We start from the raw sequence: 27,903 nt of genomic DNA, 5'->3' as shown, positions 1-27,903 counted from the left end.
GGTCAAAGAGTTTGAGAAACAGAACCAACTTAGTCAACCAAGTCAGTCGACTAAGTGCCCTCTGTCAAAATCTACCAACCAAAAACAGAATCAACTTAGTCAACCAAGTTTGTCAACTAAGAGCTCTTTGTCTGCAATTTGAACCAGAGCACTATAAGACAGATTAATGGCTAGAACTCATCCTCAACTGTTTTCAACGGCCATATATTGTCAAACTGCCATCAGAGTTGCATCTCCACGTATAAAAGGGTCTTCTAACAATGAGAAACAAGTTTTAGAGAAGCCTTGAATGAGATTTGAGCTGTAAAAAGTTGAAAAACCATAAAAGCTTCACTGCACTTGTCTGCACTTAAACTCTTACTCTTTGCCATTGTATTTAGCACTCAATCTTGTACCATTCAAATCAACTTGTGATCATAGGTACTTTCTTTAACTTCTCTTCTTGTATACTTAGAGTGAGGGAATCACTCTAAGGGGTTGTTCAAGCTTGAGAAAGCTTGAATGTTATAGGTTGTGGTTGAGACTTGGAAAACCACTTTGGGTTTTAGTTGAGCCCTTGAAAAACTAGTGTAAAGGTTTTGGTTGAGCTTGTGAAAAGCCATTGTAAAAGCTTGGTGAAAGCTTGTGAATTTCACCAGAATCTTAGTGAATTGTTGGGAAATTCCTTGGTTGGATAATCAAGGTAGTGAATGTAGGTCTTGGACTAAACCACTCTAAATTGTTGTGCACCTTATACTCTGTTTTTATATTCTTAAGTTTTGAAAATTAGTTCCACATCTTACCAAAAGCCAAATTGTGCAATTCACCCCCCCTCTAGCATATATTAACAGGACCAACAATTGGTATCAGAGCTAGTTCCCTGTTATTAAGGCTTAACATCCTTTGGGAGGATCCAAATGGCTCAACAAAAATCAGTAGTAGCTGAGGGACAATCAACAATCAGACCACCTCTGTTTGATGGCTCTAATTATCCTTATTGGAGCACTAAAATGTCAATTTACATTAGAGCTATAGACTATGAAATGTGAGATGTCATAACTGATGGACCCTTTATGCCCTCAACCGTGAATGTGGTGACAAATTAGTTGATGCCCAAGCCAAGGTCTGAATGGACTGAGGCTGAAACTAAGAAAGTTCAAATAAATTTTAAGGCCATCAACACATTGCATTGTGCATTAACCCCCACTGAGTTCAACAAAGTCTCAAGTCGTACAACAGCTAAACAAGTGTGAGAAAAACTTAGAATAATCCATGAAGGGACTTCTCAAGTAAAGAAGTCCAAAATTGCTCTCTTAATACATAGTTATGAAATGTTCAAAATAGAGCCTGGTGAAAAAGTTACCAGCATGTTTGATAGGTTTACAAACATCACAAATAAATTGAGTCAGCTAGGCAAGCCTATCCCTGAACATGAATTAGTTAAGAGATTGCTTAGATGCCTACCAAAATCCTAGAAACCAAAAATGGCTGCCATTAGAGAGGCTAAAGATCTGAACATCATCACTCTCGATGAGATTTGTGGTTCTCTTCTCACTCATGAGCTTGAGCTTAAGGAAGAAAAAGAAGAAGACCGAAGGGAAGCAAAGGAAAAGAAAAAGAGTATTGCACTTAAAGCCAACATCCTTGAAGAAGAGCTGGAAGAGCTTTCCTGTGATGATGATGATGAATTAGCTCTGGTTGTAAGAAAATTCAAAAAGCTAATGGGCAGAAGAAACCAAAGGATAGCTAGAAAAGGTTTCAAGAAAGAGTAAGGTGCTTCATGGAAAATAAGAAACAAAAATGACTCCAACAAGAAGGAGGAAATGAGCTGCTACGAATACAAGAAACTTGGTCACTTCAAGTCCGAGTGTCCATTGCTGAAAGATGAAACCCTAAAGAAAATTAAGAAATCCAAGAAAGCAATGGTGGTTGCTGCATGGTCGAACAGTGACACTTCAACCTCTGAAATTGATGATGAAAAATCTGAGGAAAAAGGAAACATCTGTTTAATGGCACAAGAGGATGAATCAGAGGTATCATCATCCCCCTGCATTAATTCTTATGATGATTTACAAGATGAATATGAATGCCTTTATGATGAATTTGAAAAACTTTTTTCAAAATACAAATCACTGAAGAAAAAGGCTGCATTACTTGAAAATGATTTGGAATAAATCAAACAAGAGTTTACCTCTGTTTTTTAGCAAAAAAATATTTTGCAAGTTGAGTTAGAACACTCAAAAACAGACTTTGAGTTTTTAAAATAAGAGCTGGAAAACAAGTCTGAAGCCTTGCAAATAACTTTTGATGAAAACACAACTCTTAAATGTTTGAAAAATGAATCTTCAAAAAAAGATGCATAACATAATAAATATTCAGCTAAAGCATTACTTAGATGTTATAATTGTGGTAAACATGGTCATTTGTCATATGACTATTTTAAGAAAAGAAAAGTGTAGAGAGTTAAGAAAATTTGGGTTCCTAAGGGATCCTTTGTTGTAACTAACACTCAAGGACCCATCAAAGTATGGGTACCTATAAAGAAAAACTGAAATTTTGTTTTGTGGGTTGAGCTGGACTTAAAAGAGACATGTTCAAGAGCTCAACTCAAGAAGAAACAGCCTTGGTACTTGGATGGTGGCTGTTCACGGCACATGACAAGACATGAAGTGCTATTTGCTCAGTTGGATAAAAGAAAGGGAGGAACTGTATCCTTTGAAGATGATTCAAAAGGCAGAATCCATGGTATAGGTACGGTTGGTAAGAGTTACCAAACTCAAATTAGTCATGTGTTGCTAGTTAAAGGCTTAAAGCATAATCTACTAAGTATTAGTCAATTATGAGATAAAGGATTTAAAGTATACTTTGATTCAACTAAGTGTGAAGTGATTGATATGAGTACAAATAAAATCTCATTTATAGGAAAAGGGTTGAAGAACATGTATGTAATTTTTCTTGAAGACCTTGATGTGAATAGTGAAGTATGTCTTGTTGCAAATGCTGAGAATGATAGCTGGTTATGGCATAGGAGATTAGGACATATGAGCATTCATACTATGTCTAAATTAATAAAGAAAAATTTTGTTGTTGGACTGCCGAAATTGAAATTTGAAAATGATAGGATATGTGATGCTTGCCAACTAGGAAAACAAGTTAGAACATCCTTTAAGACTAAGAAAATAGTGTCAACATCTAGACCTCTTGAATTATTGCACATTGATCTATTTGGTCCGATAAGCACAACTAGCTTAGGAGGTAAATCTTACGGCTTTATAATAGTTGATGACTATTCTAGATATACTTGGGTATACTTCCTTGCTCATAAAAATGATGCTCTACAAGTATTCTTAAGTTATTGTAAGAAAGTAGAAAATGAAAAAGGACTAGCCATAATTAGCATAAGGAGTGATCATGGAGGAGAATTTGAGAATGATGAGTTTAAAAAATTTTGCAATGAAAAGGGGTTGGATCATAATTTTTCTGCACCTAGAACACCCTAGCAAAATGGTGTTGTAGAGAGGAAAAACAGAACATTAAAAGAAATTGCTAGGACCATGTTATGTGAGAATAACCTACCTAAATATCTTTGTATTGAGGTAGTAAATACAACAGCTTATATTCTTAATAGAGTCTCAATAAGACCCTTGATTTCAAAGACTCCATATGAACTTTACAAAGGTAGGAAACCAAATATTTCTCACCTTAGGAGTTTTGGCTGTAAATGCTTTGTATTGAACAATGGAAAACAGCCCCTAGGGAAGTTTGATGCAAAGAGTGATGAAGCAATATTTTTAGGATATGCATTAACTCAAAGGCCTATAGAGTTTTTAACAAAAAGACCCTAACCGTTGAAGAACCAGTCCATGTAGTTTTTGATGACTCAAATGCTTTACAAAAAGAAGTTCATGGTGGTGATGATGATATAGAAATCCTAGAAAAACAAATGGAGGAAATGAGCTTAGAGAATAATAAAAATAATGACGAAAGCTCATCTAGAAGAGAAAATGAAACTCCATTTCTAGAAAATCTGCAAAGAGCAGAAAATCAGCATGATGATCTACCAAGGAGTTGGAGATTTGTAAGAGATCACCCATAAGACCAAATAATAGGTGACATTTCACAAGGAGTTAAAACTAGGAAAGCAACTAGAGAAATTTGTGAGCTTTCAGCTTTTATATCTCAAATTGAACCTAAAAACTTTTAAGAAGCTGAAAAGGAGGAAAGTTGGATAATGGCCATGCAAGAAGAACTTGATCAATTCACAAGGAATCATGTATGATCATTGGTACCTAGAACTTCAAATCATCCTATTGTTGGTACTAAATGGGTATTTAGAAATAAAGTAGATGAGCAAGGAAATGTAGTTAGAAACAAAGCTAGGCTGGTAGCAAAAGGATACAACCAAGGAAAATGAATAGATTATTATGAAACCTTTGCTCCCGTAGCTAGGATTGAAGCCATAAGGTTGTTACTAGCTTTTGCATGCTTCATAAATTTTAAGTTGTACCAAATGGATGCAAAAAATGCATTCTTAAATGGATTAATTCAAGAGGAAGTTTTTGTAAAACAACCACCTGGTTTTGAAGATTTTGAAAAATCTAATCATGTTTTTAAGCTTCACAAAGCATTGTATGGATTGAAACAAGCTCCTAGAGCTTGGTATGAGAGGCTTTCAAAATTTATAGTTGAAAAAGGATATGATAGAGGCAACATCGATACTACATTGTTCATTAAGAGATATCTAAATGATTTAATTGTTGTGCAAATATATATGGATGATATTGTATTTGGTGCAACTAATGAAGCTTTATGCAAGAACTTTGCAAACTAAATGCAAGGTGAATTTGAGATGAGCATGATGGGAGAGTTAAAGTACTTCTTTGGTCTTCAAATTAAGCAAGGTGAGGAAGGAATCTTCATCAACCAAGAAAGATATACTCATGATATGCTCAAGAAATTTGATATTCTGAAGCTGAAATTAATTTTCACATCAATGAGTACATTTACCAAACTTGACATAAATGAAAAAGGAAAAGATGTAGATCAAAAGCTCTATAGAGGTTTGATCAGCTCTCTTTTTTACTTAACAGCAAGTAGACCAAATATTCAGTTTAGTGTGTGCTTGTGTGCTAGATTTTAGTCATAGCCTAAAGAATCACACCTAACAGTTGTTAAGAGAATTTTTAGATACCTCATAGACACTCAAGAACTAGGAATATGGTACTCTAGAGATTCAATTCTTAGCCTAGTTGGATATTCAGATGCTGACTTTGTTGGCAGCAAAACTGATAGAAAAAGCACTAGTGGAACATGCCAATTTTTAGGAAGGATGCTTGTGTCTTGGTGCAGCAAGAAGCAAAACTCAGTAGCACTGTCTACAGCAGAGGCTGAATATGTATCATTAGGCAACTATTGTGCACAAATCCTTTGGATCAAGCAACAATTAAAAGACTATGGAATAATTATGCATAATGTACCGATATACTGTGATAACACAAGTGCAATCAATTTATCAAAAAATCCTGTGCAACATTCTAGGATAAAGCACATTGAGATTAGACACCATTTTATTAGAGACCATGTAGTGAAAAATGACATTAAAATAGATTTTGTGAATACTCTACATCAATTAACATACATTTTTACCAAACCATTGAGTGAAGATAGATTTTACGAGATTAGAAGAAATTTGGCAATGGTTAATGTGAAAGAATTACAAGAAAATCTTTGGCTCTCACATTGAAAACAGAATGCATTCCGTCGACTAAGGAATTCTTAGTGAACTAAGAATGGCCTTACATCATTAAATAATAAAACTCAATGAGTTTAAAGAAATAAGAGCAAATTATGGTAAAAATTTGATTTATCGGGTGTAAAAAGGAATAGAGTAGAGCTGCCAAAGGTATATAATCAAAATTTTAGAGGGAGATTTGAAAATATGAAGAAATAAAAGTAGGGCAGTTCTTAAAGGAAGATAAGAAGTTTTCTGAGCAATAACTGCTGCCAACCTCTTCTTCCCTCTCCTCTGCAACTCGTTGCTCTAAAAACAAAAACCTAAATCTTCCTAGTTGCCTCTAAAACTGACTTAAACCTTCAGAAATTTCTAAAACCAAAATGGCTAGAACATCTCAGAGTAAAGAACTATCAGAGAAGAAGAAAGGAAAAAGGCCAATGGAGGAAGAAGCTGAAACAGAAAGTCAAAAAAAGAAACAAAAAATTGTACCTGCTTTAGTGAAGGAAATTGCCGAAAAACTAAGGGAAAAGAAGCAAAAAATTGACAAAAAGAAAGATACAGAACCCTCACTCCATAAAGGTATCAATTCTTCTTCTTCTTCGAAATTTAGAAATAAGCTGTATGAGTATAGATTCAAGAATATGGACAATGCACCAATCTCCTACGAAAAGTTTATTGATTGGAAGAGTTTTAAGGAAAATGTAGAAATTCAGACCAGTCTATCTGAGTACTTTGATGAACTTAAACTTAAAGGTTACAGCACTTTTAAGAATAGGTCATATAGTCCAAGTCTGGTTAAAGAATTTACTCTGGCATTGCTTTGAAAAAAAATGAATTAATAGATTCTGATGACTATGTAGAAGATGGCTTAAATGTCTATCTGAATGGAAAAGAGTTTGTTTTGACTGCTGGAGATTTAGGGAACCTGCTGAAAATAGAGGGTGAAATAGGTGAATTTGAACTTCCAGAAAAATATAATCCGTCCTCACTGTGGGAGATCATCACTGAAAGAAAGAAAAATACTCCTCTAAAAGTAATTCAGGTCTGATAATCAATCCACAGATTAGGATATTGCATTACTTTATAGTAGCAAATATTCAAGGGAGGAGTGGAAGTCTTAGCTACATCAGCCTTCAGGATATTTGGTTGATGGAGCATACGTTTAATGGAGTGTCTCTAAATTTGGGGAGATTTATGATTGAGAAAATGAGAAGTGCCTACAAACTTGATAAGGTCAATCTACCATATGGGAATGTGATTACATCCCTCATGTAGAAGAAAGGAATATGGGCTAAAAGGTATGATATGGACCTGGTGAAAACCAAAGACCAAGCCATTTATTATGGCAGCTTAGTTAAGATGGGGTATGTGCTTGATGGAGAGAAATTTATCAAAACCTCCAAAACTAGCTCAAAAAAAGATCACAGTCTTCCTGCTCAACCTGAAGAAGCTCCTTCCAAAAATTTCGAATGAGATGATTTTTAATTTGCTTATGATGATTGATGGTAAGCTGACTGACCAAAGAGTGAAGCTACAGAAAATGGAAGATAAAATCACTGAGTTGGACAACAAGCTGAAGGAGAAGGAAAACATGGCATCTAAACTTGTGGCTGTAGGCAGTTCTATGACATCCAGCACTGCACCTACACAGCAAGGTGCTGAAGGTTCAGCAAAGCCAGCAGAGAAGTCTGCCCCTCATATTGGAAGTTCTGGCACTCAAAATGAAAGCTCTACCTACAAGTCTATCAGTCCTATTCTGCAAACTGAGGACTCCCCACAAGGAGTTGATCAGCCAGCCAAAACACCCTCCCCTGAACCTCAAAGCAAAAATGACTTAGAACAAGGAACTAAAGTAGCTGGTGCAAAATTTGAAAAACATCAGGCCTCTTCTCCAAATTCAGAGGAAGTTTCCATTATGGACATTTTTCACCAAATGGTCAGAGAGGAACAAGCTGAAAAAGCCACTATCAAGACAGCAACTCATAAGAAAGGTGCAAATGTAAGAAAAGGAAAGAAACCTGCTTCAACTCCAAAACTAAAGGTAAAAACAGGGAAACCAAAAACCACCACAGCACAACTAGCTAAGGCAAAACAACCAACTAAAGGAAGGAAGACTATGGCAACCAAGACAGCTTTTCTCAAAAAAAGAAAGTCTTCCAGATTGGCAGAGAAGTCCAAACCAGTTTTAGCCTCTTCTCATCACAGTCCAATTCATGTTTTAGACAAATCTTCTTCATAATCTTCTTCTAAAAAGCCATCTCCTCTCTGAGAACCCTCTCATTTTCCTCTTAACCCTTTGTATGATGCTGAGTCCTCACCCTCCGACACATCAGATGAATAGAAGCTCCTCCCTTTGATGCTGACAAAAAGGGGGAGTAGAATAAAATAGGTACAGGAACTAGGAACTAGAAAAATATAATTTTAAAAAAACATGTTAGGGTAGAGGAACCAAGAAGGAACCTAGGAAAGGAAAGAAACAGAATCAAAGATGAATGAACTTAGAAAAATAGGAGATAGAAAGCAAAAATAGTCCAGGGGTAGTTTCGAAATACTTGTTGGTTAACTGTTTTTTGAGCCATGGTGGCACTTGAAAACTTGGTTTTAATCTTGTTATCCTTTATGCTTATGGTTATTTGACAAATGGATGCTGATATGATTATGATGCTTGATTGATGGAAATTGAAATCTGCTATCCTTGGTATTTTCACCGCTATTGACAAAATCTGCTACTACTTTGATATTGAATTATATGCTGATAATTGATAATTTTTTTGTGGTATTGTGAATAATTTTTGGTTGAAAATAGATATAGATGATGTGCATAAAATGTCAATTAAATCATGAAGGGAATAGATAAAATCTGATAATTATATGACTATTAACATAACTCTACTAAATTCTTTATAAGAATCTATCAACTTTCATTGTTGTAAATCATTCCAGATTTCTGCATAAATGCATACTCAAAATGTTCAATGTCATTCTCTCTTATGACAGAAATGAAATTGACTGGAGTAAAAGTAAGCAAAGTTTGCACAAACTAAGGGGGAGCTTATACTTAGGGGGAGCAATCTCCCTTTTCTGCAAAAAATTAAAAAGAGTAAAAAGACACTATGCTGTTAATCAAGCAATGTTTTGTCATCATAAAAAAGGGGGAGATTGTTGGCTTCATTAGTTTTTGATGATAATAAAACATTCTCATTTATTTGTGTATAATACCTTTACTTGAGTGTGCAGGAAATTAAAATATGAAATTAATTTCTTAACTCTTCAAAGACTATTTTTGAACGAAAAAGATGGATAAAATCAACAAGATGTAACTAAATAACAAGGAGGAAGCTTGTTGGTGAAACAAGAAAGAACATTGGTTGATCAAATTTCAAATTGGAGAAATAGCAAGTTGAAGAGTTTGAGAAACAGAACCAACTTAGTCAACTAAGTTAGTCAACTAAATGCCTTCTGCCAGAATCTGTAAACCAGAAATAGAATCAACTTAGTCAACCAAGTGAGTCAACTAAAAGCTCTTTGTCTGCAATTTGACCCAGAGCACTACAAGGCAGATTAACGGCTAGAACTCATCCTCAATTGTTTTCAACGGCCATAAACTGTCAAACTGCCATCAGAGTTATATCTCCAAGTATAAAAGGGTCTTTCAACAATGAGAAACAAGTTTTAGAGAAGCCTTGAATGAGATTTAAGCTATAGAAAGTTGAAATTAAAAAAGCTTCATTGCACTTGTCTGCACTTAAACGCCTACTCTTTGCCATTGTATTTAGCACTCAATCTTGTACCATTCAGATCAACTTGTGATCATAGGTACTTTCTTTAACTTCTCTTCTTGTATACTTAGAGTGAGGGAGTCACTCTAAGGGGTTGTTCAAGCTTGGGAAAGCTTGAATGTTATAGGTTGTGATTGAGCCTTGGAAAACCACTTTGGGTTTTAGTTGAGCCCGTGAAAAACTAGTGTAAAGGTTTTGGCTGAGCCTGCGAAAAGCCATTGTAAAAGCTTGGTGAAAGCTTGTGAATTTCACCAGATTCTTAGTGAATTGTTGGGAAAATCCTTGGTTGGATAATCAAGGTAGTGGATGTAGGTCTTCGACCGAACCACTCTAAATTGTTTTACACCTTATACTCTGTTTTTATATTCTTAAGTTTTGGAAATTAGTTCCACATCTTGCCAAGAGCCAAATTGTGCTATTCACCCCCCTTCTAGCACATTAACGGGGCCAACAACTGTCACTATATTTATATGATAAATTTGGAAGGAAAAGGCATGGTTTGGAGTATGGAGGTTTAAATGTACAACATCATTTAGAGAGATTGATCTTTTCAGATATTGTGTCTATTGTCTTAATAATGTGAGTTTATATTCCATTTTTTTTTGCTTAATTTTCCCAATTAACTTTAATTCTTTTTAATTTTTATTTATTAAGGTGTTTTGTGGTATTAGCTAGCTTTTCTCCATAAATGTCTAGTGAAAACCATTTTAGCCTTTTGGTTTGTCATTTCCATTTGTTCAAGATAATGGGAGTTGTTAAATGACAAAGACTAATAGTAGCAAAGTAGCAAATTTTGCTCCATTAGTTTTTGATGACAATAAAACATTCCCACTCATTTGTGTCTAATATCTTTACTTGAGTGTGCAGGATAAAAATTGTATGCCAAGAATAAATCAATCATTCAAAGGCATATATCAAAAATCATATGAATAAGGAGCCACAATTGATCAACAAAATAGAAGCCTCTTAGTTAGATAATGAAAGGTGTTAGTTAGCTAAAATTTAAATTAGAAGTTGGCGGGCTCAAGAGGATTGAGAGATAGAGAAGATTTAGTCGACCAAGAAGTAAGTTAGTCGACTAAGAGCTTACTGCCAAATATCTGGATTTCAAGACAAAAACAACTTAATCGACTAAAAAGTAAGTTAGTCGACTAAAAGCTTACTACCAAAAACTGGGATCAAAAGATTGAGACGACTTAGTTGACTAAGAGCGCAATTAGTCGACTAAGATCATCCTACCACAAAATTTGAATTGAGCACTAAAAGATAGATTAACAGCCAAAACTGCCACCAAACTATTTCCAACGGTCAAAAACTGCCTAACACTTATCAAAGCTGATTTTTCAAGTATTTAAGAGGCTCCCAACGGTTAGAAAATTGATCCAAGGCTTCCAAGTCCAAATAGAGCTCAAAAATTGCAAAAACCTTCAGCATACTTTATGCACTTCACTCCTATTCTTGAAAAAGATTCAAGCAGTTCACTTTGTACCACTTAGATCAAGTTAGTGATCATAGGTACACCTTTATTTCTCCTCTCCTTATATACTTAGAGTGTGCGAGACACTCTAAAGGAATTTATTCAAGCTTGGATTGCTTGATTGGGTGTATAGGTTCTAACTTAGCTTAGAAAAGTTAGTTTGGGTTTTGGTTGATCTCGAAAAAAACCATTGTAAAAGGTTGTGGCTGAGCCTGCTAAAAGCCATTGTAAAGCTTGGTGGGAGCTTGGGAATTCTACTGTTTTTAGTGAGTTCATGTCAAAAATCCTTGGTTGAACAATCAAGGTAGTGGATATAGGTCCTTGACCGAACCACTCTAAATTCTGGTGTATTGTCTACTCTGTTTTTGTTTTTATTTTCATTCCTTCTTAAATCATTCCCTCATTTTGCATAGAACCAGTCTTTATTGATCTTAAACTTGTCCTCAACTTAAAGCCAATTTTAGTAAGAGCCAAAAAGTGCTATTTAACCCCTTCTAGCACATTTACTTGGGACCAACAAGTGGTATCAAAGCCAATCCCTCTTTGTCAAGGCTTAACATCCTAAGGGAGATCCTAATGGCTTTTCAAAAATCAATAGTTGCTGAGGGACAATCAACAAACAAACCACCTCTATTTGATGGCTCAAATTACCCCTATTGGAGTACTAGAATGTCAATATATATAAGGGCAATAGACTATGAGATGTGGGATGTCATGATTGATGGACCCTTCATTCCCTCAACCTTAAAAGGTAGTGACCAATGAGATGATTCCTAAGCCAAGGTCTGAATGGACCGAAGCTGAAACCAAAAAAGTCCAAACAAATTTTAAGGCAATCAATACACTGTATTGTGCTTTAACTCCCACTGAATTCAACAAAGTGTCAAGTTGTACCACAGCCAAACAAGTGTGGGATAAACTTAGGATTATTCATGAAGGGACTTCACAAGTTAAGGAGTCCAAAATAGCTCTCTTAACCCACAACAATGAGATATTTAAGATGGAACTTGGTGAAGATATCACCAGCATGCTAGATAGGTTCACAAACATCACAAATAAACTCAGTCAACTAAGCAAACCAATTCCCGAACATGAAATTGTCAAAGCACTTCTTAAAAGCCTACCTAAAAATTAGAAGCCAAAGGTGACTACCATTCGTGAAGCCAAAGACTTAAATGTCGTAACCCATGATGAAATTTGTGGGTCTCTTCTCACTCACGAGCTGGAACTCAAGGAAGAGGAAGAAGAAGACAAGAGATAAGCTAAAGAAAAGAAGAAAAGCATTGCCTTAAAAGTGAACATTCTTGAAGAAGAATTGGATAGTCTATCTTGTGATGATGATGAGGAACTAGCTATTGTTGCAAGAAGGTTTAGAATGCTTATGGGCCAAAGAAACCGAAGATTGGCTAAGAGAGGGTACAAAAGAGATCAAGGGTCTTCATGGAGAACCAAAAATAAAATCAAGTCCAACAAGAAGGAAGAGCATATATGCTTTAAATGCAAGAAGCTAGGACACTTCAAGTCAAAATGCCTCTTGCTGAAGACAGAAACACCAAAGAAAAACAAAAAATTGAAGAAGGCAATGGTGGCTGCAACTTAGTCAAATAGTGATACTTCAAGTTCTGATGATGAAGAAGAAAAAGCTGAAGAAAAAACAAATTTATGTCTGATGGCAAAGGATGATAAATTCGAGGTATCTTCAACCCTTTGTGATATTTCTATTGATGAACTTCAAGAGAAGTATGAATGTCTTTATGATGAATTTAAAAAACTTACTTCAAAATACAAAACTTTAAAGAAAAAGACTGCATTTCTTGAAATAGATTTAGAAAAGATTAGATATGAATTCAAATTTGTTTTTGAACAAAGAAACATTCTTCAAACAGAACTAGAACATTCAAAAACTAATTTTGAGACTTAAAACTTGGAATTTAAAAGTAAAACTAAAGCTTTACAAAAAAAAATTGAAGAAAATGCTGCTCTTAAGAATATGAGAAAAGAAATGTAAAAAAGAAATACATACTTCAAGAAAAATTCTGATAAGGTATCATTTAAATGTTATATTTGTGATAGAGTTGCTCATTTATCCTATGACTGCTATAAAAAAGGAAGCATGCAGAAAAAAAGAAAAATTTGGGTTTCAAAAGAATCCTATGTTATAGCTAACCTTTAAGGACCCATCAAGGTATGGGTACCTATTAAGAAAAATTGAAAATTTGTTCTGTAGGTTAAGCCAATCCGAAAAGACACATGCACAAGAGCTCAACCAAAGGAGAAGGAACCATGGTATATGGACAGTGGCTACTCAAGGCACGTGACTGAAAACAAAATGTTGTTTGCTCAGCTAGACAAGAAAAAAGGAGGTACCGTTTCCTTTGGTGATGATTCAAAAGGTAGAATTTATGGTATAGGAACCATTGGTAAAAACACTCAAGCTTAAATTAGTCATGTGTTGCTAATTAAAGGTTTGAAACACAATTTATTAAGTGTCAGCCAATTATGTGGTAAAGGATTTAAGGTATGCTTTGACTCAAATGAATGTGAAGTGATAGACATAAGTACTAACAAAGTTTCATTTCTAGGAAAAAGAAATAAGAATATGTATGTTATATTTCTTGAAGATTTTGAGGTGAATTATGAAACATGTTTTATGGTAAATGTTGAAAATGATGGCCGGTTATGTCATAGGAGACTTGGACATGTGAGCATGCATACCATCTCAAAATTGATAAGAAAAATCTAGTTATAGGATTGTCTGAGCTTAAATTTGAATATGATCAAATTTGTGATGCATGTTAACTAGGTAAACAAATTAGGACATCTTCCAAAACCAAAAAGGTTGTCTCCACCTCTAGACCTCTTGATCTATTGCACATTGATTTATTTGGACCTATTAGCACAACTAGCTTAGGAGGTAAATCATATGGCTTTGTGATAGTTGATGACTACTCAAGGTATACTTGGGTCTAATTTCTTGCTCATAAGAATGATGCTCTATTTGCACTTGTAAATCATTGTAGGAAGGTTGAAAATGAAAAAAGACTTGTCATAATTAGCATTAGAAGTGATCATGGAGGTAAGTTTAAGGGAGAAGAGTTTGAAAACTTTTGTAATGAAAATGGGTTGGATCATAATTTTTCTGCACCTATAACACCCCAGCAAAATGGAGTTGTAAAAAGGAAAAACCAAACCTTAAAAGAGATGGCTCAAACTATGTTTTGTGAAAACAATTTACCAAAGTACTTTTGGGCAGAAGCTGTAAACACAGCAGCTTACATCCTTAATAGAGTATCAATAAGAGCCATGATATCAAAAACCCCATATGAACTATACGGAGGTAGAAAACCAAACATCTCTCACCTTAGAAGCTTTGGCTGCGAATGCTTTGTGTTGAACAATGGAAAATATCCTCTAGGAAAGTTTGATGCTAAAAGTGATGAGGCTATATTTCTAGGATAGGCATTGAACTCAAAAGCTTATAGAGTCTTTAACAAAAGATCTTTAACCATTGAGGAGTCTATTCATGTAGTTTTTGATGAATCTAATGCCTTGCAAAAGGAAATTCCTGCTGACGAAGATTATACAAATGATCTTGAAAGACAAATGGAAGAAATGAGCTTAGATGACAAGAAAAACAGTGAAGAAAATTCCCTAAGAAGAGAAACATAACCTCCACCCTTAGAAACCTTACAAAGGACTGAAAATCAACACAATGATCTTCTAAAGAGCTAAAGGTATATCAAGGATCATCCGCAAGAGCAAATCATAGGTGATATTTCTCAAGGAGTCAAGACTAGGAGAAGAACTAGAGGAACATGTGAATTCACAACTTTCATCTCACAAATTGAGCCTAAAAGCTTTGAAGAGGCAGAAAAAGAAGAAAGTTGGATATTGGCCATGCAAGAAGAGCTTGATCAATTTGAGAGAAATTGAGTATGGACACTAGCTTCTAGGCCTTTAAATCATCCCATTGTTGGCATAAAATGGGTCTTTAGAAATAAGGTAGATGAGCAAGAAAATGTTATTAGGAACAAAGCTAGGTTAGTGGCTCAAGGGTATAACCTAGAGGAAGGCATTGATTATGATGAGACATTTGCTTCTGTTGCTAGGATTGAAGCCATTAGATTATTGCTTGCGTTTTCATGTTTCATGAACTTTAAATTATTCCAAATGGATGTTAAAAGTGCATTTTTAAATGGTTTCATTCAAGAAGAAGTATATGTTGAACAAGCCCTCGGATTTGAGGACTATAAAAAACCAGATAATGTGTTCAAACTTCAAAAGGCCTTGTATGGACTAAAACAAGCTCCAAGAGCTTAGTATGAAAAACTCTCTAAGTTTTTAGTTGAGAAAGGATATAGTAGAGGAAGCATTGATACAACACTATTTGTCAAAAAATGCTTGAATGATTTAATTGTTGTTCAAATCTATGTGGATGATATTGTGTTTGGTGCAACTAATGAGGCTTTGTGCAAGAACTTTGTTGAAGAGATGCAGGGTGAATTTGAAATGAGCATGATGGGTGAGCTGAAATTCTTTCTTGGCCTTCAAATCAAACAAAGTGAGGAAGGAATCTTCATCAACCAAGAAAGATACATTCGAGACATGCTGAAAAAGTTTGACATGCTGAAGCTGAAATCAATTAGCACACCAATGAATCCATCCACCAAACTTGATGCTGATGAAAAAGGAAAAAGTGTTGATCAAAAGCTCTATAGAGGTATGATTAGATCATTGCTTTATTTAACAGCTAGCAGACCTGATATTCAATTCAATGTATGCTTGTGTGCACGGTTTCAATCACAACCTAAAAATTCACATTTGACTACTGTTAAAAGAATTGTTAGATACCTCTTAGATATACAAACTTTAGGAATATGGTATCCTAGAGAATCATCCTTTAGTTTTATTGGATATTCAGATGTAGACTTTGCTGAAGCAAAACAGATAGGAAGAGTACTAGTAAAACTTGTCAGTTTCTAGGAAGTATGCTTGTGTCTTGGTCAAGTAAGAAATAGAATTCTATTGCACTCTCCACAGCTGAAGCTGAATATATTTCTTTAGGTAGTTGTTGTGCTCAAATTTTGTGGATTAAACAATAATTAAAAAACTTTGGAGTAACAGTGCATAATGTACCAATATTTTGTGATAACATAAGTGCCATCAACATCTCAAAGAATCCTGTCTAGCACTCTAAGACCAAACATATTGAAATTAGGCATCACTTTATTAGAGACCATGTGATTAAAGGAGACATTAAAATTGAGTTTGTTAACACTTTACAACAATTAGCTGATATATTTACTAAGTCCCTAAATAAGGAAAGATTCTGTGAGATTAGGAGAAATTTAGGCATGGTTAATATGCAAGAATTGTAAGAAAATTTTTGAGCTTTCCATTCATAAAACAATAGGCACTTAGTCGATTAAGAGAATCTTTTAATCAACTAAGAGTATTCTGTCTCTTTAAATAATAAGACTCAATCAGATAAAGAGAGAATGAATAGAATAGTAAAAAGAAACAGCTTACCGGATGAAGAAAAAGAGGAGAAAAACTACCTAACTAAAAAATAAAATTGAGAAGCAGATTTTTTAATTTTGAAAAGAGGAGGTTACCAACCATATTTAAAGAGGGGGAGACAGACAGTTTTAAGAAAACTTAACCTCTCTTAACTCATTCTCCCTTCATTTTCTCTCATTTGAAACCAACCCTTTCTAAACTGAATTTCTTCCTTCTTAAACCCACGAAACCCTAAGTCAAAAACATCTTAAAACCAAATGGCAAAATCCACCCTGTCTAAAGATATTCTGGAAAAGAAAAAGGGCAAACAGCCAATGGAAGAAAGTCCACAAACAAAAATTCAGAAGTAGAAGAAGAAGATTATGTCCACCTCAGTGGTTAAGAAAACTGGGAAAAAGGGGACAGAAAAGGAACACAGATCAGAGAAAAATAAAGAGAAAGGAAAATTGTCCAAGAAAGGTAATGTCCTGTCCTCAAAATTTAAAAATAAAGCCCATGAGGATAGGTTCAAGAAAATAGAAAATGCTTCGATCACATGTTGAAAATTTATCGACTGAAATAGTTTTGATGAGACCCCTGAAATTCAAGTAGTTTTATCAGATTATTTTGAGGAAATAAAACTGAAGAAATTTAGCGCTTTTAAGAACCGATCCTATAGTGTTAGCCTTGTAAAAGAATTTTATGCTAGCATAGCTTTAGAAGAGAATGAATTGGAGGATCTTGAAGATTTCATTAATGATGGTCTGAATGTCTTCCTAAATGGAAAGGAATTTGTTGTGACTGCTGTAGACTTAGGAAGTTTGCTTAAAATTGAATGTGAAGATGGTGATTTATGATATTCCTGAAAACTATGACCCTTCATCTCTATGGGAGATAATCATAAGGAAAAAAGAAAAATATTCATCCAAAAGTAATGTCGGTCTCATCAAAAGTCCTCAGATTAAAATTGTGCATTACTTTATTACTGCAAATATGTCACAGCCCCATTTTTAGGCCATGACCAGCGCATGGGCCCAATGGACATAGCCCACTAAGCCCAAGCAAGCCTTTTTTTATATGATCCTATTCATCATTCTATCCATCACTTTAAATGCCATATTTTGTAATTCTCAAGTATAATTATTTCAACAATATAACATGGCAACCAACTACTTACATTTATATCATCCAAATAATGTCACCCATTGCCAACTCATAGTGGCAACGTTAATTAAAATAAACATATATTGTTTATGACATATATTTTAGTATTTACATCACGTGTATGTATACAAAGGCAAAAAAACTCATTGACTTCCAGCGAAGTGACCTTGGGTGAAGGTATAGCTACTAAATGCCATGGTACTTACCAAAAGATGAATATACGTGGACACCTCAATCTAAGTCCCAATTGCCTTTGAATCTGAAAACATGAAGTTGAAAAGAGTGAGTATAAACCCAGTGAGTGAACATAGGAAAGGAACAAGCATCAATACGGGAAGTTTTAGAAAACATGATGCACTTATGTTGAAAACAATGCAATTTAACTTAATTTCTTGTTAAAACCCCTCAATTCAACCCTTGATTATTTAGTGCCTTAGTATTGAAAGATCCATAATCAACAATGAAGTTCAAGAGTGAAAACTACGATAGAGTCCAAGCAAGGCAAGCATGGCAGAGTGAATCTCGCTGCAGCGAAAAGGCATTCTCGCTGCAGCTTCACTGATGTTTATGGTAGCCATTACCATTACCAATTCTATTGGCATTTTGGAAACTTCTTCAGTATACTACTGATGTTTATGGTAGCCATTACCAATTGAATTTCTGTTGACATTTTCATTGCAATGTTTTTAGCAATTCTATGCCCTTCACATTTGGTTTTACCTTTACCGATGAAAATAACTGTCAGTATTCATGATTGACGTTTGAATTTACCTTCCCCGACCAACAAAAATTTCATCGATATTTTGGAAATTCCATCGATATATTACTGACATTTAAGGTAGCCATTTTCGATCAAAATTTCATTGGTATTTCTATTAGAATATCTGTCTATGCTTTTTTATACCGATTGATTAGATCCGTCAGTAGTCTTCACGTCAATTGCTTTTTATTGCGCACCAAATAAATATCAATTAAGTACTAATATAATGGTTTCCTTCAATGTTCCATTGATGTTTTGTCAGAAAATTGCATAGATGTTGTTCGTCGGCAATCCGTCAAAATTTTTTGAGAAAATTTTACCAATGAAGTCATATCTATCAATGAAGTCCATATTTTTTGTAATGTATCAAGCTCCTTTAGATAGTGGGACTTAGAGCTTCAATTGGACCTAAGACAAACCAAGTACACAATCAAGCTATAATATATTCTATTAAAATTGGAATCTAACTAATATTTCAACAACTTTCACCAATGTCATTCTAAATCTAGTCTTCATTTCCCAACACCTACATTTTTTCCATACCCATAACATAAAAGGTCCACGTTCAACATTAATATCCTCAATGAATTCCCCAATTCTCAAAATTACTCTATTTCTCAATAAAACCTTAGTACTCACTAACCAAAAAATCAACCCTAAATCTTCTTCCAAATGACAAACCCATACTATAAATAACCTAACTTGTGCCTTGTTTTACCTGGTGAGCTGCTAGCAAAAGGATCTAGTATGAACCTTGAAAGCTTAGAAAGAGAAAAATATTGGGTTCAAACAGAGAAAGTTTGAAACTTGAAACCCATGGCTAAGAATGTTTAGGGAGCTGAGATCTTACCTTCTGGACACTTGAAAAACCAAGATTCAAAGATGGAATTTGAGCAAGTATAAGGGGTGAAGGAGATAAGAACAGAAGCACATGTTAAAGAAGAAAAAAGAGGAAAGGCGAGAAAAGAAAAGCGATAAGAAAAAGACCAATGCGTGGAGTTTTATTTGACCTTTTCTACTAGTGTGAAAAACCCAAAGATATACCCTTTAACCTAGAGGGGTCAATCCCTACATTCCAATGAGTAGAAGTAGGGTTTGAAAGCTTTTAGGGATCGACCTTGTTATGAGAGAGGTTTGATCCCTACATCACAAAATGCACCTTAGGCATTCTGCTTCCTAAAGATCAACCCTTTTTCCTTCGAAGGTTGATCCCTATATTCTAAAATGTTGAAAACTGACCCAAAACTTCCAAGGATTGACCTTTCATGCCTAATGCACAAGATTAGTCTTTTTCGAGCTTGATTGTCTTTTTAATTCTTCTTTAAACCTTTAAAACTCTTAATAATTATTCTTAAGGACAAAAATTAAGGGTCTTTGAGTTAAGGAGGCATTTCCTAAGCTCACCAAGTAAATTATCATCTTGTTGTTATATTAAAAATTAGGGATTTCACACTATTCATATTAAAATTTAGATTTTCTTCCAGTGAAACCTTAACTTTTCATTAGGTGTAACTTGGTAATTTTCCTAGAATTATTATGACCCATTTTATAAATGAGTTATTGGATAATTTTCCTAACCAAGATGCTCTAAATTTTACCCATATATAGTGCTGTGAATGTTAAATAATTATTATTTGAGGAATGGAAGAGAAAAGAAACCAAATTTAAGGCATGAAGGGTCGATCCCTAGAAGTTTAAGGCTAACTTTTGGCTTTTTGGAACTTGAGGATCAATCCTGAAGGAGGAAAGGTCAATCCTAGCAACACAGAACACTTTACATAGCTCTCAAGAATTGTGAAACCTTAATTTTTTATATGGTGGAAGTTTAGTAAAAATGTGAACTTTCATGAATTATACATTGGTGACAATGATCTATGAGAATTCCTTGTTGTTTGATGCAAATCTCTCCATATTCTTGTGTTATATTCATGGGTGAATGATGGTTGAAGGAAGGGTCGAAAAAGGAAGCCAAACTAATCAATTTTTACAAGTTAAAGCTTGAAGGGTTAACCCTTAATGGTTAAAACTTGACCTTAGTGACTTGGGGCTTAAAAATTACCAACATTCTAGTTTAGGGTAGACTATACAAGGCCAAGACTTGACCTTAGGCAAAAAGATTAAGCCATGGGCAACTATGGAGTTTAAGAAATCAACCTTTGGATAGCTTGTCGTAAAAGTGAAAGCTCAGCTCGAACATTAACCCCCATTTTTCATTCTCTCAATCTCCAACTTGTCCCCAGCAACCACCAAACCCTCTCCCAACCTCTCAAAACCCCTTTGGACAAAGATTTAATTTCCAAACCTAATTCTAAGGTGAGATTGGACATTTTTCAACTTTAATACCAAGTTTGTGCCCTAACTCTAAGAATTTATTATTTTTAATTCATTAGCTCATTTTTGATCAAAATATTTTGGGATTTCACTCTCTAAGGAGGTGTTCGAGGTAAGAATGATTAAGGTTTCATTTTATTTGATTTGGGTTAAAAGTATTGTTGGTTGTAGGCTTGAAACAAAATTGTAGGTTTAATTGATTAGATTCAAATAAATGGGTTTGTTGGAAAAATAGGTATTTATGCTAGAAATTATTGTGATAGGTTGTGTTGAGCTCAAATATCATAGAATAAGTGAGGTTTGATGAAGCAAGGTTTGGAAGCACGCTTTTGTCAAGGTGAGTGGATACATCCTTTTTAAGTATTTTAATATAGTAAAGCTAAATATGTTTTATTGAATTGTTTAACTTGCATTATTTGCATATTATATTTACAATATTAAATTAAATGATTTTAACCAAATATTTTGTTAGAAGTTTTAGAATCTATTTATGTATGTAAATATTACTAATATGTATTAGTTTTCAACAACGGGGGACAAGCCTTTTTAGACGTTTTACTTCAAAAACTTTAATTTCGTTATAAATAGAGGATGAGAAATGTATGTGGATTTATTGAAATCAATCATTCGAGTTATATAGATGGAAAAATGCTTACTTGAGTTATATGGATCAATAAATGATCACAAAATGTTATGATTGAATTCTTGTAAAGAATCTTGAACAAATAAACAGCTCATATGATTTACAAAAAGATTGGATTAAATTACCCATATCTTGGGTTCTATGGTTTAGTATCATTTCCTTTAGGGAGGATTCGATACCACAGGTAAGGTACAGTTTTCTAGTTTTTCCTAAAGGTTTTTGTATAAATGTTCAGCTTATTTAAAGAACAACATGTTTATGAAACTATCGATTTCATTATGAAAATGTGACTAGTTCAAAACAACCTTATGTTATAACAAATATGAAAAATGAAGTTTGTTTGCTTCAAGATTAATGTTTACATTAATGATGTGATTTGTACAAAAACTCTCCCCCTTGGCTTGTCCCTTTCTTGTATTCACTCACTAAGTTTTTGTGACTCACACATTAGTTTCCTTTATTTTTGTTGCAGATCAATGATAGCTCTCAGCCACCCAAGTCATAGAGACATAATCCGTTCTTTCTTTGGTAGGTGTCTAGCAACCCACTTAAAGCCTAGAGGGTTGGTCATGTTCTGCTAATGAGTCGATCTTTATCTATTGTTTTGTTAAAATGTTGTTGGATACTATTGTGATGATGTAGCCATGCTATGGCATTATACTTGGTATGGATTTTATTTATGCATATATATGAATAGAACTTGATGGCTTGAGAGCCTATGTGAGCAACACAAGTGTGCAAATGAATGTTGTATGTATGGGCACATGGATCCACAGTGGATTATGAAATATTTGCTTTTGAGAATATTTATGAGCACGTTAACTGGTGAAATCCATAATGGTGCGAATATGCGTATGTTTGCATGATGATTGATAAATAATAAATAATGTTTATGTATATTGATGTTAGGCTTACTTGGATCTAAATGGGATCTAATGGGCTATACCCATTGAAATCTTCAAGCCGGTCATGATCCCTGTAGAAAATGAGATGTGACAAGAATTTAGGGATCAACCCTTAAGCTTTAAAAGGTCGAGCCTTGCAACACAAAACAGGGCTAAGGTATTTTGGAACTTAGGGATCGACACTTGAGATTAAAAGGTCAATCCCTATAACCAAATGTGGAAAAAGAAGACCCAAGGCTTGATCCCCAAAGCGTAGCAGGGAAAAATAAAAGAACCTTACCCGAGCCTTTTTTCATATTTATCATTTTTTTTTAGCCTCCTTTCACTTCCCCTCACTCTCCAAACCCTTCCACCGCTAATCCAAGTCCATATCTAGCAAGGATTAACCTTCCAAGTCGAATCTAAGGTAAGATTTAACCTTATCAAGCTTTAAAAGCCATGGGTTTAGGCTAACTTTCTCTTTCTACAAATTTTAGCAACTTTCCCTCTCTTAGGGTAAGAACTTTTAAGGGTTTTACTTTTAAAAGAAGTTATTAAGGTAAGAATTCTCATAGTTGAGTAATAAATGCATTGAGTTTGAAGTTTTAAGCTTATTGGAATTAAATCAAAGAATATTAGTTTACTCGACATGTTTTGAATAAATGGGTTTGAGAGAAAACTAGAAAACTCATGGTGGAATTTATTATGGTTAGAGCTTAAAGGTCGTAGATCGAGCAAGGTTTTGGCGAATTAAGGTTTATAACAAAAATGCTTCCCATTAAGGTGAGTGAATACACCTTTTCAAAGTATTTTGGTATTTAAAGCTAAACATGATTTATTGACTTGTTTGTCTTGCATGATTTGAATGCTATCTCTACAATGATAAATAAAAATATTTAAATCCAAATGTTTTCAAAGAAGTTTTAGAATCTATATATGTATGTAAATATCTATATTATGTAGTAGCTTTTAACAAGAAAGACAAGCCTTTTCAAATGATTTACTTCAAAATGATTCCACCAAGATATGTTAGTGAATGAGCTTTATGTATGAATTTATGAATGTTATGGTGAATGTATGCTTTTCCCACCTTAATATTTAAAGATAAGCATGTTGTAGAGTAAGTGCAAAACAAGTATGAGATAGTATGTGACATAGCACCATGTACTAAATGATATAAGGACTATAGGTATCCTAGGGTGGACGTAAACTTTCCCACCTCATGAATTAGAGATAAGCATGTTATAAGTACATGAGAATATACAGTAAAAGATAGAGATATTACGTGAAGTAATTCCAAGTATCAGATGGTATAAGCATGATTATGATTATGAATTATTATGAAATATCAAAACAAGCCATGAGGCTATAGATTATAGATTTATCATATTTAAATGAGTATGAAAGCCATGATGGTGGGCGTGTACCATATGCACACACTCACACACACACACATACATACATATACAAAGGAGTTGGTGGAATGCCACTCAAAGTGATTTATAGAAAAATTCTAGACAGTGGGGATTGTACCATTGTCCTTGGTAGATTTTTCAGATGAAAATTCTATGAATAGATACAATATATGAATAGTCAGACTAAGTTTGAGACTCAGATTAGAGTTATATATTAAATATTTGATTGTGTGTTGTTATATGGTTGAATCCTAGAGAAACCTTTAATACATGAGTATTCTCCAGAAAAGTAATTTAAGCGATATATGGAAATTCGTAGTAGAGAACCCACAGTTTGGGTCTAAAAGTTAAGTATCGATATCCCTTAGAGAGGATTTGATGCTTTAGGTGCTATACAACTTCCTTGTTTTTCAAAAAAGGTTTTCATAAGTGTTCAACATTTCTTTATAGAATATGTGTCTATGAAATATCAATTTCAACTAAGAAAAATTGTTGGTTTCATGACAACTCAATTTTCAAGGATTTGGCAAAAAGGTTGTGCTTATCTTAAAATTTATGTTTACATTAAAAACTGTGATTTGTACAAAAGCTGTTTCCGTTGGCTTCAAGGGAGAAGCTAGCCAACTTTTGTTGGGGGGCCAAGGGTAGAGGAATAAAAGTTAAAAATTTAAAAAACTAATATATTGAACTTAACCAACTATCAAATGATTGATAATAGAAAATAATTTTATATAACATGTAAATCAAGAAAAGAAAGACTTACAATAGCCCTTCAGGAAAGTTGTGCTCGATCATAATTCCTAGATACAAATTTATCAATTATTGATTATGTACTGGAAAAAAATCCATTTCTTTAGGATTAAGTCTTAGATGTTTTTATTCACATTACTCTTGTTCATGAGTTGAAGCATTGAGACTTGGTGGCTCAAGTGTAAGAGAATCATTCGAACGATTTGCATCTTTTCTTTTAAGGAATTTATCAATTTTTTCAATTTACTTATACTTTAATCAAACCTACAAAAAAAATTAATACAGTCAACATCCAATATTCTTATTTTATTTCTATTTAAACTTATAATATTAAATATAAAATTATAATGCATAAAATATAAATAGTTAAATACGATATACAAGATTAATAATTTCCTCTTATATAATCAGGATTATTTAAAGACTATACATTCCAGATAATTTTCTTTCAACTAAATATAAAACAAAATACACATAAAGAAAAGATATACTCAAGATCATTTCCTTTTACATAATCAGGATTAATAAAAAATGATACATTAATGAAATTTTAAGCAAAAGTGCAACATTACAACTTATATTTAAGAACTACATAATAATTTGATAATTTTTAAAGATTAAAATCATAGAAAATAAAATCTATATAATAGAAAAAAAGAGAACATGGCAAGTATAAGATAAAACTATAACACCCAATACCCTCGTATAGAAGTCAATATGATCTTATCAACGAAACAAAGGGTCAATGGATGTTGATTTAAGTGTCAAAGGATGGAGACGGGTGAAAATAGTATTTTAAGATAAAATATTTCGTATGAGAAGAAATAATAATAAAATAATAATATTTTTATCGAGGAAGAATTTATGAGATAAAAGGTGATTCAGATGTGAATCGGGGCAAAGTAAGATATTTTGGAGCCCTCGAAGGCTAGTGGAAAATTTTGAGATAAAATAATATTAAAATATTAATATTTTATTCGATGTCGAAATTATTCATAAAGGAGAAATACATGGTCAATCTAAGTGGAGGAGAAGAAGGACGAGGGAATTTTAGAGAAAAATGACGTTAATGGGGCCCGCGTGTCTTTATTAAATAAAACTAATGCGAGTAAGTAAATATTTAAATATTACGATGTTATCGCGTTGAATCATAAATTTGATATTTTATTGGTACAAGTGTTAAAGAAGAAAAATAGAAAGAAATTGAAATTAAAAGATTGTGGGAGGATACAATTAAAAAGGGTGAAAACCTTAGAGGGCAAAACGATAATTTTTCATAAAGCTTGGTCAAACCTTCCAAAGGAATCTTTGACTCTCCATCCTTATCCCATGGCCGGCCATTGTATCCAAGGCACCATCTTCCTCCTTCATCTCCTCCCAATGCCATTTTTGTTCCTCCACCATAAAAATCAACATTTTCATTTTCTTTTCCTTATTTTCTTTTCTTTCCTTTTCTCTTCTTACTCTTTCCTTCTCCTAACTTCTTGGGTGTCAAACCTGCAGCTTCTAACTCCAATTTCCAGCACATCTAAATCTTAGGAGAGAGAAAGAAAAATCTCTCTTCCTTTCCTTTATTTTCTATTTCTATTCCACTTTCAACAACACTTGGATTTTTGGCTTAAAATCTTCATTTTTAAGGCTAAAAGGTATATATTTTCAACCCTTGAATTTTTAAATTTATGGGTTTGTAATTTTTAGCCTTTATTTTCTAAGTTTCTTCAAATTTTCTTTCCTTGAAATTTTCTAGGTTTGGTTGATTTTTATACCTTTAAGCACCAAGGTAAAGAAACTTCAAACTTGAACAATTAGTTTAATGGGCTAGTGAATTAGACTAGAATTCTATGTTAAAAGTTGGGTTAGAGTGTAGATTGTATAGTGTATATTTATTAGAATTATTAAATTCAAATTATGACTTGATAGAGGTTGTTATGGCTTATTGGTACATGTAGTACCCTGTATTTTGATACGGTGGCTAACAAAGTTTATGGATGCCAATTGAGGTTAATTGCTGAGTTAAAAAGGTTAATTTAGAAGTGAACCTATGAAATCTCGATCTCCATAGACACATAACTAGAAGTAGATGCGATAATGCGGACCAAGGGTAATTTCGTAATTTCTCTTGGTGAGCTCCTACGAGTGGTTTTTTTTATGCTATTAAGGTCTAAATAGGCCTAAGGAATGAATAAATTATGTTTATGATGGTAAATAAATGAAGAAGATAAAAATAATGATAATTTCCATGGTAAGCGCAAAATGGTCATTTTGCATCTTGGGTCTAAATTTTTATGTTTTCATGAACTGGAGTATTTTTAGACTATTACGGACCTTGCCCTAGTGTCAAAAGAGTAAACGGTTGCACAAAGGATGAGAGGAAGACCAAGTCACCATGTTAAAGGCATTTTGGTAATTTAAGTGAACAATGGATAAACTTTAGATATAAATATCTAAAGCTCCAGCAATTTCCAATAGCGTCCAACCATTTCTTCTTCTTTTCCCCTTTCACGTTTCTTCATCTCCATGGGAGCCTCCCTTAAAGCTTCCATAACTTTCTCTCTCTAGCTTCAATTTAATGCTTTTGAGCACTTTTTCATAGAACCTTTTGTGCTCTTTCACTCTCTCACCTTAAAACCCTTAAAAAAGTTTTACTTCCATCTTCCTCTCACTAACTGGACATGTAGAGAGAGAGAGTGATTTTTCTTGTTAGCTTGAAGAATTTTGAAAGAGAATTCAACTATAAAGACCATCAAGGTGAGTATAAGTTAGGGTTAAATTTCTTTAGTTGTTGATAATGGCTAACAATGGGGTCTGTGAGTGTTTTATCACTGAGGTTGTTGATTCACTCTTAAGGTGACTAAAGTAGTGTGAATAACTAGCCATTTAATGGCAATTGGAAGCTAGTTAGGAATAACTAGTGGAACTTGATTAAGAAAGAGCTTTTGGATTATATTAATGCCAATTTGGGTTGGTTGTGATGTTGTGTATGTATAGGTTCTAACAAGGCCTCACATGTCCATTTAGAGTATTAGTTGAGGTTAGAGTCAAGCAAAAAAATCAACAAGATCGGTGAGTGAACTTGCATTTCAAAATTTTCTTTGGGAGATGTAAATGTATTTGGATGAAACATTTGAATGATTTTATCCAACCTTTGTTTAAAAATGCGTGCCGAGGAACAAGCCCTTTATAAAATGCTTTGATGTTGTGAAAATGTGAAATGTGTAAAAGGATCAATCCATGTGCTCCTATATTATGTTGGTATGTATGTATATGAATATACATTGTGCATTGATGAATAATGTTGTGTGAGGATGTTGAAGTGTACGAGTAGGGAGTGTACACATGATGATGTTAGAGTGTGCGAGTAGGGAGTGCACACATGATGATGAATGCATATGTATATATATGTGTGTGTTATAGAAAGTTATGAAAATATTTGTGATTGTGTTGCAAGTTGGCATTGTTAATTGCTCTCAAATTACTTTTCATTTCAA

At 33.8% G+C, this 27,903-nt stretch overlaps 1 long non-coding RNA gene across 1 annotated transcript; it reads left to right on the top strand.

Annotated features, from left to right (window-relative positions):
• On the top strand, positions 20,788-21,972 carry LOC108660921. Its single transcript, XR_001926635.1, has 3 exons — positions 20,788-20,835; positions 20,987-21,060; positions 21,839-21,972. It is a non-coding gene; the product is annotated as an uncharacterized LOC108660921 (long non-coding RNA).

This window comes from Theobroma cacao, chromosome 2 (genome assembly GCF_000208745.1).
Source record: "Theobroma cacao cultivar B97-61/B2 chromosome 2, Criollo_cocoa_genome_V2, whole genome shotgun sequence".
Lineage (NCBI taxonomy): Eukaryota > Viridiplantae > Streptophyta > Magnoliopsida > Malvales > Malvaceae > Theobroma > Theobroma cacao.
This window is presented reverse-complemented; position numbering and strand designations above follow the sequence as displayed.